Source organism: Seriola dumerili, unplaced genomic scaffold (assembly GCF_002260705.1).
Source record: "Seriola dumerili isolate Sdu_G_001 unplaced genomic scaffold, Sdu_1.0 BDQW01000291.1, whole genome shotgun sequence".
Taxonomy (NCBI): Eukaryota; Metazoa; Chordata; class Actinopteri; order Carangiformes; family Carangidae; genus Seriola; species Seriola dumerili.
Genome location: NW_019174546.1, coordinates 5,171,432 through 5,189,861, shown reverse-complemented (window position 1 = coordinate 5,189,861; position 18,430 = coordinate 5,171,432). Strand labels below are relative to the sequence as shown.

Sequence of the window (18,430 nt, the reverse complement as noted above, 5' to 3'; positions counted from 1 at the left end):
AACAGCAGCAGCAGTGAGCGGTGCTGGGGACTCTACGTGGACATGGCCGTATAACGCGTTTCCGTGTTGATAAAGGTAAGCATGTATGCACGTATAGTACGTTTCTATCCCTTCACGTTCAAACACCTGTTCAGTATCACGTCATACGAAAGAACGAGAGTCAGTCTAAACAGCAGCCGGTCGTTAACGCTCTCCGGGTGATGGTTGTCACTCCGCAGCCTGTAGCTCCGTGGACGAGGCTGAAACATTAGCTTTGTCTCAAAAAGTTTGTTTCAACGGTGAATTTCCTCGGAAATTTCAAGAAGTGATGGCACAGTGCAGGCTGGGTTCTTTTTTTTTTTTTTTTTGGAAAGGGGAAATTTAAGAATGACGTGGGGCAGATAGGTAATTCATTGACACGCAAAGTCTGACAGTTAGCCTTATGAATGCTCGAGAATAGCTACTAAATCAACATTTTTGAACCATTTTTTCTTATTTTATTTGCTCCTTTACATTTGCACAAATGAATAATACTTGATGTTGTGGCTGTCATTGATGGTCGGCTGCACATATGCCTGTAACAGACCTACATATAATAGCCTTATTAGTCTGTAATTAACGTATTTTGCAGTGTCATCTGAGTGTCTATAGAACTTTAGAACTTAGAAATACTTCATTTCAAATGAGCAGTCAATTAGTTTATCTTATAGGTATTCAGATATTTGGGCATCAGTCTCCTCTGCTGATTAATCATTAACAAAGTCATGCCAAGTATATGTGGAACTGGGCTACCATAGTTCACATGTTTGTCATGTTTGTGTACTGTTACAGTTGCCTAAGGCTTGGTGTTGAAACAGGCTTCAGCAGCTTAGATAAAGTCATATCAGATAAACATGATGTCTGTAGTGGTTTGTCATTGTAATTACAGACAAACCAGTCCGTCTTGACTCCAGCTGGTCTTTCCATTCCTCTCATGTTTGATGTCCCAGAGGTTGCATTGCTTACGTCTCCACTACCCCCCTTCTGTACCTCCAAAAAATGTAATTAGAGCTAAGGACAGTTACTTGCACATTTCAAGATCCTATAGCGGAGGAGGGATGTTCATTTTACCAGGTGCGGAGAGAGGCCATTATAATATGGCAACTTCATTTCAGGTCATGCTGCACTTCAGTCTCAAATGCTGAACAGCTACGTTTCATCTTAAAGCCTCATTTTAATCCAGCAACTTCTCGACCAGCCAACTATAATTTACATTTTCAGCTACATGACTAGAAATTGTAAAATCCTGATTCTTGCTGCTGATAGATTTGTCATCATATGTGACAATCATGCTTGTTTTCTGTACTATACATCATATAAAAAGTAAGCATTCTACTGTAGAAAAACATCCGTTAAAGTCACACAGGTGGTGCAGTGTCACATGAGCACACACACACACACTGTAAGAGCAGTGTGCATTGTGAATTTGCTGGGTGGCCTGTCTTGACTAGAACACGCGCGGCCCTGTCAGAGAGGGCAAGGGCTGGAGGGGTCAGGGGGCTCTGAACGCTGACCATCTGGCCCTTGGGGGGCTGGTTTCCTCACTGGCTGTCTTTGTTCCTGCTGAACAATTGGGACTTAATCTGGGAGGAGATAAGTAAGGCCCCCCCCGTGACACCACTCCTGTGCTCGGACAGGTTTCTCTCTTTAGCCTTGAAGGAGACGTCTCTTTCCCATGTTGCTTTGCGAAGGCTTTGAGGTTTAGCTCTGAGCATTTTGTTTGTGTGATGATCTTAACTTTTTATTTTACAAACAGGTGTGATACTGCGGATGAGTTGGATGGAGTTTTTTGAAAATCGAAAATTGTGGTCCAAATTACTCATACCCTCATTATCCCTCTTTTCACAACAAGTTTCGCTGTGAACGTTAGGCTTTTATCTTGTTATGATAATGGCTCCCTCTCTATTTTTTGCCCCATCTCTCATTCGCAGTTTTTTTATTGTGCAGAAGACCTGCTGTGAGGCAAAGAGGTTTTTCAAAAAATGCAACATGACATTTCTCTCATAAAAAGCCCAACCAAGCTGTGGATAGATGGCTATTTTACATCCATTTGTACATAAAGCAATTGTCACCAGGGTTACAGATTGATTCGTTTTCTCTCATTCTTTCCTCACCATCATTTGGAGCACATCATGGCTCCTCTTTGACTGTTTGTGCCTTGTGTGTGCTCAGTTGTCCCTCAGCGTTTCTCCCTTTATTTTTTGGGGAGAAAGCAGATGCATGTTCATTTGAAAGCCAACAATTTTTCTAATTATTGTACACTGTTATGACAAACCAGAGTGTGAGAGATCACTCAGATTTCTATCCAGTGTCATAACAAAAATGTATACATAGCAATTGATTACCAATCCAGTCAGTAAGACAGAGGTTTCTGCTTCTGCTGTGGCTTCAGAGCAGCTCCAGAATCATCATTTTAAATATTGATCTAATGAGTCAAAATCTTTAACATGAAACACCCTCGCAGATCATTCGCAACACCAGTTTAGATCACAAACCCATCACTGGGGACTAGTCGGCAGTGCAGGCAGACGCCTCTCTTGATCCTCTCACAGGGGCTTTTCTGAGCCTGATTGCAGATGATACAAATCCCAAATAGAGAGATAAGTGCTTTTGTTTCACATGTTTTGGACCGTGATGTGACAGGACCCAGAAAACAGGTGGTCCTCATAATAGCTATCATTCATCAAACTGCTGAGGCAGGAGTCAGGAGGCTCTCTTCAAAACGTTCCTTATGCCCCATATTTATGTTGACACGGAGAGAGGTGATTGTTCCATTAAAACACACACTATGATGTGAGCATAACTAATCAAATATCAGTGGTGAGAGAAGTGTTCAGAGTGTTCAGATCTCTAAATGAAAATAGCAAAACCACAGTGTAAAAGCGCAAGTCCTGTATTCACATTCTTAAGTACGTTATTAACAAAATGTACTTAAAGTATCCAAAGTCAATATATTCATTACACAAAATATGGCCTCTGTGAGTGTTTTGGTTTCACTATATGTATCATATTATTTAACTATTATTACATTTGCGTTAATGTCTGTGCAGCATTTTAATGTTGTAGCACTTGGAGGTGAAGCTAATTGTAACCGGGTAGTGTAATCTGCAACAATGCATCAAATTTTAAATGTAGATCATATATTTTGTGTGTGAAATATTCATCTGCAAAGTAGTAACTGGCTTTCAAATAAATGTAGTGGAGTAAAAAAATACATTATTTCCCTGTAAAATGTTTTAGAATAGAAGCATCAGATGGAAAAACTTAAGTGCACAGTAAGTACCTGAAAATGTAACCTAAGAACAGTACTTTCCACCACTGTCAAATAGAGATGTTCATACAAAACTGGATTAATTCACACATTTATGCAAAATATATATTTTTATTTTTTTTTGCACTGCCCAGTGTAAGTAAGAAGCATTCAGCTCAATTATGCAGGCAGTTTATTAGACTCAGAATAGACAGAATTGGCTAATTACCACAGTGAGCCCCAGTGAGGTCCTTATCAGTTAATGACAGACCGTTTTTCTCAGTTAAACATCAGAATTAAAAGCGCATCTCGGTGCTGATCTGCAGAGCCAAATGTGTTCCACATGGATGCTTGTAAACTTTTAACCTGTCCTTTTTATTGAGGGTCAAGAATGCCAGGAACACCATGTTCACTGGTAGTGTCTGAGTGGAAATAAAAACAGAGCAAAAATATTCACTGACTGTATTGGCACTGTTAGGGTTGGGTGGTTTTTCTTGCCATTGTAGGAAATCAGATCTACATATAATTAAATTAGGTTCCATCACTGAAAAGCAGTGGTTTAATAGTTTGCTGTAATTGAGTGTGTATCCTCATCCATCTTCCATCTCATCCATCCATTCTTCTGTCATCTTTAAGGTCTTGCTTCTTGCTATTTTATTCTTAATGTTTCCATAGAACCAAATGCATCAAAGAATCTTTGGAAGTGGTCATCTTCTCCTGCCAAGGCCCTTTGAGTGACCAAATCTCTCTTCAAAAATGCAGAATGAAAGAAGAGGGAGGGAAGGCACAGATAAGGTCTGGAGAGGAGCAGGGTAGGCCGAAGAGGGGTTGAGATGGAAGAAGAGGTTGAGACAGATGTGGGAGTGATAAAGAACGAAACAAGGCAGCTGGATGCAGACTGAAAAGGGAGACACAGGGCAAGTTTTTTTGTTTTTTTTAAATCTAGACCTCACACTTGTAGCTGGTTTAGGATGATGAACGGACATAAGGGTGGAGTGAAATGTGAGCCAAACTGTATGCACTACTGTATGAAGGTGTATGACGCAGTTGACAATTGGATCATTAAAGCCAATCTCACAAAGGCCTGTGCCCCTCCCCCGGCTGAAAGGAGATGTCAAAGGTCTGTGACCTCTTCCATTTATGTGCATTGATCCCCCAGCGGGGGTGGGGCATCCTCCTCAAAGCCCTCCACCATTAGCTGTTGTATCTTAGTTTCACCTGCAGGAAGCAGAAAAATTATTTTATTTTGTTTTATTTTATTTTATTTTCATATTATATTTTATATGTCCATAAATTATTGTTCTTCTTTTAACTCCATTTATTTTATTTAGTTTTAAATGTTTAGAATTAGCTCCAGTGTGTTCCAGTGGTAAATGTGCATACTATGGGAACATGTGATATGCATTTTTCACTACTGTCTGGCATTTCATAAACCAGATACTTAATCGACAAAATAAACTGAAATTGGCAGTAGTTAGCGGGTTACAGCCCTGCTATTGTTCCACAATGCAGAGCACAAAGCAAAAACTACATTGTAGATGCAGCTGATAAAGCTCAAGGAACATTTTGCACAAAAAAAGGAATATTGCCTCCGCCTCTCTTTGTTACCAGTTTTCTCAGTTTGGCTCTGTGTCTGTCAGCAAGACTCATTTATCACATCCTTTAATTACAAATCAGATCAGTGACAATGTATTCAATGAAAGTCACTATAGTGCATTGGAATATTGAAGCCTATGTTTTTCATGGAAAAGGAATGTTAGGTTATAAAATGTAAAGTTTTACGGTGCTTTTCAATGAACAAATAGCATAGTGATGAACTTTTCAAATGAACATCCAATCAAGAGCACATTTTAAACCTGAGGCTAAGCTGAATCGTTTTTATCTTTAATGAATTCAAAACACGAATTTAGGCCTAAAGCCCATACAAGCTTGTTCTGTAATGTTGCAAATGTTCTCATCGTCTTGACCGCTCTGTTGAGTTAAATTAGTGCATTATGTGAAGAAACTTTTGCAGTTGATTATCTATTTAACGTAATTCTAAAAAATCACTGTTGGCTAAATGTTTGACCATGAATTTGTGCTCCTGGGTGTGAGTCTGTTAAATGCCCCGGTGTTTATGGCCTGCTCGGGAGTGAAGGGGAAAGGGAAAGCTTGTGTGTATATGGCATTCCTCTGAGCCAAGAAAAAAAAAACCTCGCCTCTCTCACAGTCCTAGAATGTGGCTTTTAGTGATGGATGGAAGGAACTTACAGTCAGGAAGGTAGGACATGCAATACGTGGGAGTACAGCCAAAAAGACTGGCCTGAACATCCTGCTCTTTGTTGCAAGGCAGGCTCCTGATGCTAATTGTGTGTGTGTGTGTGTGTGTGTGTGTGTGTGTGTGTGTGTGTGTGTGTGTGTGTGTGTTCGTTCATGCATGAGTGGAACATGACCCCAGTAGATGGCACTTCCTGTTGTCCTGTTGGTTATCTCTGATTCTGACATGCAGGACAGGTTCTTATCTGTCACCACTGGATCTCCTGGTTTACTAACCAACTAAATGCATGAACCCGTTCCCTGGTTTATTTTAGCCCTCTGTCTCTATTACATAATAATACTACAATAATAACAACAAACAACTCTTTCATGGCACTCTCCCAGAGCATCAGAATATAAAGCTACAACAAGCATAAAAAGTTAAAAGCTCCAAATGTGTACCTCCATTGCCCTCTTTTTCTCCCCCCACTCCACTCCACCCCCAGATCAAAGCCGAAATGCCTCCCTGACAGAAATGAATGGAACTTATCTGGACATGCCCCCAAGTCGTTCGTCAGGAAGCGTGTCCGCGGCAAAGTCAAAGGGTCGCCATTAAACGTGAGCGCATTCATGTGCGTGTGTGTGTTTGTGTGTTTGCAAGGGAGTGGTGGCATGTCAACTTGAAGGAGGAGTTTCAGTTGTCTGCTCCTTGAGTTGAACTCTTTTCATTTGCAGCCACAATAAACACAAATGAGGTTAATAACCCTATCACCTGAGTCACCTTGCATCTCACATCACTTCACATCACATCACAGCAGGGCTGTGGCATGAAGTGCTTGTCTCGTGTCTCCAGTGTTCCTACTTTTTAGATCAATCTCTTGGATTTTTTGTGGGCTCCATTACACCAATGTGAGCTCATGTAGAGCAAAGTATGTGTGCGGCTCTGTGGAGAGCACTTAGTAATAATATATCCTCATTCTTGCCACTGAAACCTGGAAATCATCCAGCTGAGAATCCCTTCTTGTACAGCGCTGTTATGGAACAGTGTGTTCTCACAGGGTGTACCGCCGTACCCCCCCCACCCCCACCCCCCTCTGTGCATAGATGCCAATCCCAGTGGAACAGTACCTGCGGCCAGAAATTACTGTTTGCAGCTTACGTGTTCTTTTTAAAGAGTACAGTATGTGCTGTGCCATGGGATGGATCATTGCACAATAGTCTGGAGGGAAGTTAATGGTTTTTAGTTTGCGTTTCATTGTCCTGGCCTTTTGCAACAAGTGTCAGATTCTTTTTTTTTTTTTTCTTTTTTTTTATGCACATGACAGTGATCATCTACATTCATTATTATACTTTGATTGCATTTTTTGTTCTGTGCCAGCTGCAACAGGCCCACTTCACATTTTCACAAGTGCTCTGCTTTTGATTACATGCTGCATCTAATATCCCTGAGGCAACTGTAGTGGTTCACTGACATAGTGCACAGGCAAAATTATATATTTGTGCAAAACATAATCAAATACAGTAAATTATGTCAGCTTTGGCAAATTTTAGACTTGTCACACATTAGTCGATGACTAAATGAGCTTAGCTTTTTCTAATGTTAGGATTCACTGTTTTTCTGTGTTGTCTTTTGGTTTTGGATTGTGAGTCAGAGATTTTTCAATGTTTTTTATTTGACATTTTATAGACTAAACGTTTTATCGATTAATCATAAAAATCAATAGATCAGATAAAAATCATTAGCTGCAACCCAAATCTATTGTAGTTTTATATATGCATCTTACTCATCCACTTTTTTTGTTTCCACAAAAAGTTGGAAGCATCCTGCAGTGTTGTGTGTTTTGTATTGTTGCTGTGAATTGCAGGACGTGTGCTAACAACAGCTGGAAACACTTAGGCTTGTAGCCAGATTTCCACAGCAGCATTGTTGCCTTTGCACACATATATTGTCCCAAATCTCCCTGCCCACTCACAGACACACACACACACACGCGCGCACTCACTCACAGCTACACAAACACTATCCCAAACCAACAATTCACTCTCCTTCACTCTCCCTCCCTTCACAAATTGAATCACAAGGTCACTGTGTGTTGATGTTGCCAGGGTTCGTGGGGGAGAGGGTTGCCTGTAGCAGAAGGCTTTGCCATAGGCTGTCACAGCTTGTCCAAGGCTACGGTGACCAAGACCCAGCCCTCTGCTCCGAGGACTCAACGTTCCTCTCTGGCAGGGGAGGTCATTCTCTCTCTCTCTCTCTTTGAGTGTGTGTGTGTCTCTCTCTCTCTCTCTCTCTTTCAATCTCTCTGCTTGTGCACGTACAATTCAAGAACAATTGGAAAGTACAGGCAGTAAATAGAAAAGTATTGGTAGAATTCTTCATTGATTTTCTAAGTAGATCTCTGTATTGACTTGCTGATGAAATCAATTAGCATTAAAACAAGGATTCGCTTTTTTTCATCACATTAACTCACGTGTAACCATACCAACCTGTTTTGTCGCTGGACATTTTTTCTATTTCAGTTTATGCTGAGCTGTGAGGACGGTGCCTCCACACAGCTGATGAGGTGATGACTGAATGGTTGGACAACAGTGATGTGAATCATATGCTTTGGCTTTATGATCTAGTCAATACATCTCAACCCGACTGAATAGAGGGGGAGTTTGTATCAACATGTGAAAAACACTAAATAAGTTGATATCCTTGACTTAATGCCAAGGAGCATTGAAGCTTTTCTGGCCAGTGGTGGTTCAACACGTTGCTAAGACACTTAATATCAGATTTTCCTTTCATTTGTCATTTGTCTGTACGTTGGCTGTTTCGTCTAATGTTTTCCTGACTGCAGCGAACCTTCAATCTCAGCTCCCGTCTTTAAGAAGAAAAATACTAAATACTTGAGGACATACAGTATTTATCTGCAAAGATTCTCTCTCTCTCTCCCTCTCTTTGTTCACTATGATAAGAGTAGCGGGGCCAAGTCAGGAATGCTCAAGCAACACTCGGCTGTGCTTGTAGTGTGGTAGTCCACTCGGGCTCTGTTCATGCTGTTTTTGTCCCCTCTCTGTAGGAACCACACCCTTAAGTACTGTATAGGAAAAACACAGCTGCCCTTAAAATGGTGAACTTTTTCATTTTTTTCACTTCAAATTTCTCACAGATTAAACAAAGGACATATATAGAGTTATTTAATGAGCTTTTTACGATGATGCTTGTAGGTGGAATCTGTTACCAAAGCCAGGCTAGCTGTTTCTACCGATTGCCTCGGGGTAAATGTAGTTCGGCTGTTGCTTTACAGTTGCATGTATTACAGTAAGTTGGGGTGTTTACTGTCCTGCCAAACTGATGTTCGTTAAAGAGAAACTGTGATTTATAACCCACAAATCGGAGTGAATGGAGAATGCTACCCTGTATTGAATCAGGGTTACAATGAAATCTACTGTGGCCAAATTTTCTTTGTGTTTATTTATGATAAGTATCACTGTTAAATGAAAGAAAGCCATGTTTTGGTGGGTGCATCTCGAAGGGAGAACATCTTGAAATTTGCTTTTAAATGGCCCTTTTATCAATCAGCTGCACCACATAGGTTAAATTGTGGAACATGGCTGGGTAGAAGAAAGGAACACGTTTGAAATTGATTTTTTTGCATCTTTTCATTCGAAATTTCATATCAGCGTGCACCTGAGTTTCTTATCAACCAGCATTTTACACCATATTTTCCAAAACTCCCTGTCTTAGCTGTCACATCTGCCAGTTGGTAAAGTATCTATATCTCTCAGGGGGATCAGTGCAGGATGAAGTGGCACCAGTGCTGAATAGGTTTACTGTCACTTTTTCTCATCAGCAAGGTTTGTGTGTGAGGTCAAGCCCTCAACAAAGGATGGCCCTGCTTCCATTGTCCCATTAAGACAAAAAGAATCCTGCTGATGCCGTGGCTCTTGCTAAAGTAAGGAGGACTGATGGGATTTAAGTGTGAGTCCCGTCACCGAGGGCAACCTGGTGCTTATTAATCGGGAGGGTGGGAGGTAATTGAGGAGCTGTGGCAAGAGAGGGAGAGGGGTAAACGGGGGTTGGGCGCTGTTGATGCAGCAGTGCCGCCTGAGGTCAGGAAGAGGGGCATGATGGATACAGCTGATCGCCCGGTAAGGAAGTTTAGAGAGAAAGGAGAGGAGGCTCCTTCGTCAGGACATTAAGAAGCCTCTTTGTCACGGTGTCACTCAAATGGATTCAAGGTGGCTGAGACTTTTTTTCAGGGAGGAAAAGAAAGGAGAGGTCCTATTGTGAAAAGTGGGTCTCTCTCTGGATGCCTGATAAACACAACAGACCTCTTTCTTATGTCCTCTCCATGGGCACTCAGTACATCTGCATGGCTAAATTAAGTTAGTGTGTCAGTGGTGTGAACTTTGCAGGGAGGAAGGTTGAGTGGCTCGCCTGTCTTTTGTATCGGCGCCTTTTATCTATATTCCTTTAGTTAAGCACTAAAATGTGAAGATCTTTATCTTCATCTTGTCGTCAATATTTATAATGAGTAGAGCAGATAGGGCTGCATCTAACGATACATTAATGTGCTAATCATTTTCTCAATTAGTTCATTAATCGTCTTTAAAATAATGAAAAATGGCAGAGTGTGACATCTACCGTTGTCTTGTTTTGTCCTGTCAGCAACTATGTTCAGTTTACTGTTACATAAGACAAAGAAAAGCAGCACACGCTCAACAGTGGAGAAGCCGGAACAATTGTCGTGAAAATTAATTATTAATTATCGAAATAGCTGATGATTAATTGTCTAACCTCAAATCTAATCTCACTGCTTTTGAGGCACCAAGACACTATCAAGAACCATCTCACACCCCAATCTGGCATTAAGCCGTTCAGATTCACAATCAATTCAATATCTATCTCTAATTTGAATAATCATTTTGGTCATTTTACACTATATTTTTTTACAAGGGAAATTCTTTTTCCAACTTCTTGTCTACATGCAAGCATACAGTTCAACACATACAGAGACAACATTTCCAGTAATAAATGAAGGGTTAATTATTATTTGACTTGATTTGAGTTTTCCCAATAATTAGTACTAAGTTGATTTGTTGTAATCATGGGATTGATGTGTTTCTGACTCATGATGATAGTTGAGCCAGTTCCATTTGCTATTTGAGACCTTTAAATACACACAAAAAGGCTAATACAGAAAAATCCAGTGAGCGGATCATGAGTTGAGGGTGTTTTGTCACACATACTGTATGTGTCGATATTGGTGGCAAAACTCAGGTGTATTGTCACCACTCTACAAGTCAAAAGAATACCAAGTGATGCTTATGTGTTTACTTTTCAGTTTTTAAAAGATGATAGAACACGGTCATCATCTCATCATTGGTGTCACGTGACATCCCACCTCAGTTTGACTGAAGTGATGTAGAGCTCAGGACAGCTCCTGGCAGCAGAACCTGACCCCTTTGCTAGCTGTGTCATCTGATAAGAGCCAATGTTTTGATAGTGCTGGCCCTCTCAACATGATCCATGGCTCACCTTTTACACCCCATAACAAATAGGGCTGTCTAAACAACCATTTATGGCCAGGACAAGGCCTGGTCAACCATCATCAAAGATCTACTGTGGGATGAGCCATTAGGTGTGGACCAGATGTTGGAGGAAGCCATGGTGATGGTGGAGGATTGTTTTCTGTCTATGAGAGTAGGATGCAGTTAGAGAACTGGTAAATATAAGTGGTTTAATTTCTGTATAATATTTAATTTTTCCCAAATTACTTTTAAGCATTTTTACTTAAAAGGTCAGGAATGATTTTTGCTGTTGCAGGATAAAAAATATAAATTTTTAGTGAATCTTGTAACTGCTCATGTTTTTTTTGTTTTTTGTTCTTTGTTTTTACTCCTTCCCTCCTCTTGCCCTTTACCATTGACCAGAGTTTGACCGCTGCCAGTGACAGCTTTACAGTATGAAATAGAACTCATTGTTGTCTTATTCAATATGGCTTCCCTGAATAAGTCCATAAATGCATTAGGCTCCTGTGTCTCTCCCTGTTGTTATGACTTAGGGTGAACTGGTGTTCAACCCAGCAGCGTTGTAAAATGCAGATTGGGTTGACTGACAGGCCTTCCGTTTTATTACACAGTCATGAACAGCATTGTAAACTCCCTCGTCCTTCACTTTCATTCAGTTATTCTATCAGGGGCAACAGCCGTGGGAGCAGATCCCACTGAATGCTCGTCACATTATCAAAGACCTGGCATTTCTGGCAAGTGATGATGCTATTTGATCTCTTTAATTGCTGTAAATTGAAATTATGGATCTTATGATTCATGGCTGAGAAGCGCAAAGTATTATTATATTAGTATTATCATATTTAACTTTGCAAAGGATGAAACTGAGAGAAAATTAGATATGTGTTCACTTTCCAGAACAATAATTAAAGCTGGGAAAAGATTGTAACTTGTTCATTAGTATAACATCCATTAACAATATCGTAATGACACCAAAACCTTTTGTTACTAGTCATGTTCAGTTGCATTGTTTTGATCAGTCTTGTGAGAAACTGTTGGGAAGCCATTGTTTTAACTTTTGTGCTTCTCTGTTTGTCTTTAATGGAACTGAATGTCAAAATGGATCAGAATCAATGAGATGAGACTGCCTATGTAAAAATACATGAAAATATTTAATGTGGCAATCTTGAAGACTTTCATTTAAATAAATCACTATATTGAGGTAACACAGTGGTGATTGAGCCTGTGACCCGCTGGTGAAATTATATAGAAGTCGCTGCATTTTACATTTTTACAAACTGGGTGTCTAGTGTAACCCATCCGCTAAACCACAAGGAAGACGAGTCACTAACAGAAAGTTAATGACGTGTGGTTCAAAAACAAACCTGCACTCACCTTGTAGGTGTTCCCAAAGATAACGAAGCAGAGATCTTCGAGATTGCTACTTTAACCATACGTATACTGATCAAAACGTACCATACAACATAAATATCACAAATACATTATTGTATAAATCCAGGGATATTCTGTTTATTATCATAAACAGCTTTAAAAAAAACAGCAAATACTTCGAGTTAAGAAGCTTAAAAAATGACTTCAATGAATAATTGACTCTTAAAATAGTTGATGATAAATTAGAATTTGATTGACTAATCTATTAATTGGCTAATTGTTACATCTCAAGCTACATATTTAGAAATATTTTTCAAGCAATAAGCTGAAATATTAGTTATGATATTTGTAATTTTGTTGTGAACATGTAGGTAGAGCCTTCTGTGTCATCCAGGACTCGGCTGCTTTTAACAAGGTTTGTTTTTCGTTTGTGCTGCATCAGTCATCTGTTCAGTGGGCCCTTGCCATTAAATGTTGCTGGCCTTTGTCCATGGCTTAGATTTAGTTTAAGGTTAAATGCCTTGCCCTTAAACTCATCCGCTGGGCCAAAGTGTGTGGCAAGGTCACCACTCCAATCAACCTAGTGTTAACACAAAGGCCGCTTGTCCCCTAATGGATTAGCTCTACAGTTCCTCATGAGTCGCTACACCAACCTCCAGCCCGACAGGCCTTCCCAGCCCTGCTGCCCTTTCACACGCACCCCCTAGCCCCTAATTTTGAAATGAGTTTTATAACTGGACAGTAAACTTCCAGTGGCTTAATGATGATGGCTTCTTCATCTGCCCAAATGCTCCTTTTGTCCGCCCCTCCTCAGGCCCTGGGCCCTGCCCCCGTTCCCTATGGTCACACCAGGCCTTAAACCTTGGTTCACCCCACTTTATAGTTCCACAGATAATCCCCTCGAACACACACACACACACACACACATGCACGTGGATTCACACACACACCCTCAGGCTATTATCTCCACTGAGCCCTGCTCTGTCTCCTTATCCCTCTCTTTCTCTCTGTTGCTGCCGACTTCAGCAATGGCATTCAGCTGGAATGTTTGCCTTTGTTTGTGTGGCCTACTGGAAAGCCATGAATGACCTTAGCTCATCTGCTATCCTCACTAGCACCGATTTGCACTTCAGGGCCCAGCAGGTAGTCCCGAGGAGAGGGGGGAGGGGGGTTTCGAAGAAGGTTGTGGGGCTTTTATAAGGAAATTAGAGCTGTGGACTGCCACCCGGATAGTAAACAACAGTGTGAGTCCTCACACCCTTGGCGTCAGGTAGCCCATATGAAGCGAGCAGAAAAGGGAATTCTCTTGCGGGAATTTTCACATGGTAGCTATGTTGTTTTCTTGTTTGGTTTTTTGACAGTTACGCTGCGGGATTGTTTTCTTATTATAAGAGTCAGACGTGCTAATTAGCACCATGGCCATTGCACTTCCTCCTCACCCGATACTCGCCTCTCATCTCTCAATTTGTCGGTTGAACCTCATCTGCAGACGACTTTTCATTTCTCCAGCAGTGTTAGACCCTCAGCCCGCCTTGTTATGCAATATATGGAAGCCATTCTCATGTGCTGGGTTAGATAGGTTGACTAGGATGGTTCATTAATGTAAGAACAGTAGCAGTTGCAAGTTTTTGGTAGATGATTCTCCTGAAGCTCGCTCCAAGCTGCTCCAAACAACCGTCATGTGTTGGGCAGCTGCTGAGTCAGCTAAGACAAAGCTGTGGCGTTCCTCTGGGAATCCTAAGAGAGGAAGAACCCCCCACTCTCTCTTTCTCTCTCTCTCTCTCTCTCTCTCTCTCTCTCTCCCTCACCCCCCCACAGCTGATCATGTGACTTGTCTTTCCTCAGGTGGCAGTGGCAGGGACACTTCCCCTTTGTCAGGGATTTTAGCAGGAGCTCAATGCAGCGGTGAAAGATGGGCTCAGGGGCGGGCAACCATTCAATCCACACTCTTTTGTTTTTTGCACAGTGTCTTTTGAGGCCAAAGAAAATGCCGGGTTTACTCATTATCTCCGTTTTAAATGGGCTATTTAAGACAGGCCATGTCAAAGTCAGGGGCTTAGACATAAATCACACTGACAGCTCTTTTCCCCCAGTTGAACTTGTGGCTGCGCTGGCATCAGATGGATCGCTGTAAAGATTTCACTTTTGCTACACCTGATAGCGAACAGTTAATTAACAATATTAAACTGTCCAATGTAATCCGATGCACTGCTTGAAACTAGCTAATATGTACCATGTGTGGTCCGAGTCAGCAATAGCCGGACAAATTTCACAGTCAAACTCAAGCCCAATGTTTAGACAAATGTGGCTGATTGAGAGAAATGAGCGCATGAAAGCCCCGTAAGGACTAATGGGGGCCCTGATTGGCTCATGTGGTGGTTTACAGCAGCCGTCACACTGACTGGGCCCTAATATAACCATTGGAGAGGAGGTGAGAAGAGCTGCACACAACCTGATTAAAACAACTGTTGACTGTGTCTGTGGTAATGAACTGGAACATCAGTCACACGGCTCAGTGAAGAAAGACACCTGGGCCAGTAAAAGGAGATGTTGGTAATAAGTGAGCGTTTATAACAACAGAAGTGATTCCAGAGCTTATTTCGGACATTACTTACCATTATTACTTTGTGTTTTCACTCAGTATTTTCAGTGAAAACCAAAACCCAATTTGTAGACAATTCTACGTTTTTATTGCTCTCATCTGCCTTAATGAATTTAATCAACTTATTTGCAGGGAAATATTGGCAATAAGGAGAGACTTGAGTGTTGAGTGCATCTACCCTGTTATCAAGTAGATGTGAGTTTACTTAGACCTTAATATTTACCTGACAAATTCTTGCTGACTTTACTTGACATTAATTAGTTGGCAGGAAAACAAACACGGAAGCTTAAGGGTACTGTACAATTCATAAGATAACTTTTTTTTTTTTTTTTTTTTTTACATGAAGAAGAATGAATGATTTGTTCTAAAAACAAGATAAGATCCTGGCAGTACAGTTAGACTTGACTATCTAACAGCTAGTTGTGTTTCCCATTCAGTGCCAGGAGATAGCCCAGCATTTTAGCAAACCTGAATAGAAAAAGATTTTTTTTTTTTTAAACTATATTTTGCAAATGTAATCACTGACATTGAAACCTTTCAACTGAAGAATTTGGCAGCCTGTGAGGAAGCTTGACTCACGGGAGAAAAGTGATTTCCTACATTTCGATGTAATCTCAAGTAAATTTAATCTTTTACTCAACTGTTGTAGATGTGTATGTTTCCCAGCGGTGATGTGACACATATCTGACTTCACTCACTCACTCACCTACATACAGTACAATATCATCAGTCCTGAACTCCTTGGGTATTTCCTCAAAATGAGCTCCCTCTCCTCTTGGCAACATCGTGATAAGGTACTACGGCTGATCATTGAGCTATAATGACAAATAATTCTCAACATCTGCCAGCGCCTGTTGATTTGTGGTGCATTTCCGTTTATTTATTTTGACCAGATGAGCCTGTGGTATTTATAGCGGGAGTAAAACCCCAGTGTGGGGTCAATCCCGGGCAAGGCTACGAAGACAAAATGCTCAAGCTGACCTGAGACGGATTCTCCTGTCTCTGAATTGGCCCCCAATAAAAAAAAAAAATAAAAAAAAAGTTGGGTGTGGCAGCGAGAGACTGAACTGAGCTCAAGTGTGAGAGTGAAAGTTAGATTTAAAGATTTCCTCCCTTTCTCGAATACCTCCACATGACACAGTGCCCACGGCAGATGTGTCGGCGTGCTGGGGGTCACGCGTGGCGGGGCGCCGTGGCCGTGTGGCAGTGGGGAGATGCGGCTCCCCTTCTTTGTTTCCCCCCACAGGCCTCCAAGAGCATCTGTCACCACAGGGGGTCAGCAGGGCCAAGATGAATGAGCCCCCGGTGGATTCCCTCCCTCCTTGGCAAATGGCACAGGACAGAGGAGGGCATAGGGGACTTGGGGGAGGGGTCTGTGTGTATGTGTGTGTGTGTGTGAGTTTGTTTGCATGTGACTGAGAGAGGGAGGGTTTCTGCTGTACTGAGGGAAAGAGTGGGATTCCCATTTCATTCTATAGAGAATCATGACAAAGGTGACCTGAGAACTACCAGAGGAGAGTGAAACTCCATATGCTGCCTGGATATCAACAAATTCTTCCCAAAAGGATTTATTATCTAACATGGACTGTATTTAAAAAAACAAACAAAAAAAAGCTGCCTTCACATTTGGGATTTACTGCATTTGATTTGGATTTTAAGGGTTCATCCGCTGGTCGAGGAGTCATGGAAGGTACAGGAGAAGCTTTTTTTAAACTGCTTGCTGTGTGTCACATGGGGCCCTGATGTGGCATTAATGAGATGGGCTTTTAGCACCTAATTTAGAGAACATGGAGGCATGTTTGTCTTTTTTTTTTTCTCATTTCTTACCCCCATCCCCCTTTCTCTCATGTCTGATGGGCAGTGTCTCTTTACCACAGCTTTTCTAATGTTAAGAGTGTGCTGAGCTCTTTCTCGCATTTCACCTATTGGTATGGACTTCTACATGCTGAAGCATAACAATGAAGTGAAAACGACTGAGATATTTATCCAAATTCCCATTAACATCTTATCTGCTGTCAATCTTAGAACTGGAAAAAAAAAAATCCAATAGCTAATTTTAATTTAAGTAAATCCTGGATAAACTCAGGTCTGTTTACCTGTAGCTTCTTAATTAGCTTATTTAAAACAATGATGAAGTGTCAAGTTTATCTGTATGGACAGTATTAACTGTAGAATATTTTTGACTTTGACACAGAGCGTCTACCGATTCAGAATGTGAATGTGAACACTGTAATGTTATTATGCAGCTGTGGGAGAAACAAAGGGATGAGAGAGGAAGAAAAAGGCAGGGTTTGGATAAATGTTAATTATCATCTTGAGGTTATATTAGCATGTGATATAAGTCAGACTTTTCAATCACTCCCCTCCAAGCAAACCAAAACTGTGACCAAACCAATTCCAGACAATGTAAAGAATATAAACATTTATGCTTCAGTAAGTGTTACTTACTTACTCCAATGTGTGCTTTTGGAATTGCTATTATTGCCATATTTTACATAGTTTTGTTATCTCAGATCATTGTTTATCACAGTTCATGTAACATGACAATGACATCTAGTCATGTAAAATCTAAGCAATCATACTACTACAGATAACACAGATGGAGGTACACAAGACAGTATTTTAAGAAAGGTCATGGAATAATGAAAAAATAGATATTAAATATATAAAGAAAGAAATACTTTTTTTGCACCATATATACATATATATGTATATATATATATGTATATTGTACAAATATAAGTAATACAAGTAGTATATTACAAGTAGCGGTATGTGTGTCCATGCACATGTAGTCGTACTTGCATTAAAGTGTGTATGCGAGAAATGCATTTATCTTTAACCATCGCCTTGAATCCCTTGAAAACTACAGCAGCCCGTCAACCTGAACATTCCCTCAAATGTCATTACTCGAAAACCAGGACCTTATTAAGCGCCTCGGGCTGGGCTTTTGTCAGTGTCTAGATTTACGGCACCTTCGTCTTCATCTCACGGGCCATCTGCGTCTCCCTCTGTGTCGTCTACCTTTCACAACTAGATAAGCATCAAAATATTTCAAGACTCTGCTCCCTGTGAAATGAGTGTGAAAGCTTATGTTGAGATTCATATCTTTTGTGGGAACACCCAGTGGAAGGCAAAGCATGAACTTGCGTAAGCTGGGAAAGCACATTTCATATGATCAATGCCAAGTCGATTTCTGACACATATATATATTTATTTGGAGTAAGGAATTCAGTTGCCCCCCCCCCCACCCGGAGGCAGAGCAGCATAGGTTTCTGTCTGATGTATTGACGTTTTTTTTTTAACTCTTAAGTTTGATTAGCTGTATCTAGCTGGCTAATCATTCACAAAATAAGTTCCAGTCAGTAAATGCAAGTTGAACCAGCTTGTGTACACTTGCTATTTGAAGGACTTGGACCCCAGACCGGAATAGC

The 18,430-nt window shown here is 40.9% G+C and overlaps 1 protein-coding gene across 3 annotated transcripts in view; it reads left to right on the top strand.

Annotated features, from left to right (window-relative positions):
- Positions 1-18,430, top strand: part of greb1l (growth regulation by estrogen in breast cancer 1 like) — a 49,159-nt gene continuing 30,729 nt past the window's right edge. For 2 of the 3 annotated variants that reach the window (XM_022757965.1, XM_022757963.1), the window contains exon 1: positions 1-75. The gene's annotated coding sequence lies outside the window, so the exon portion shown is untranslated. Of the gene's footprint in view, positions 76-16,634; positions 16,687-18,430 lie in introns of those variants that run through there. The other variant, XM_022757964.1, reaches the window with a different exon arrangement.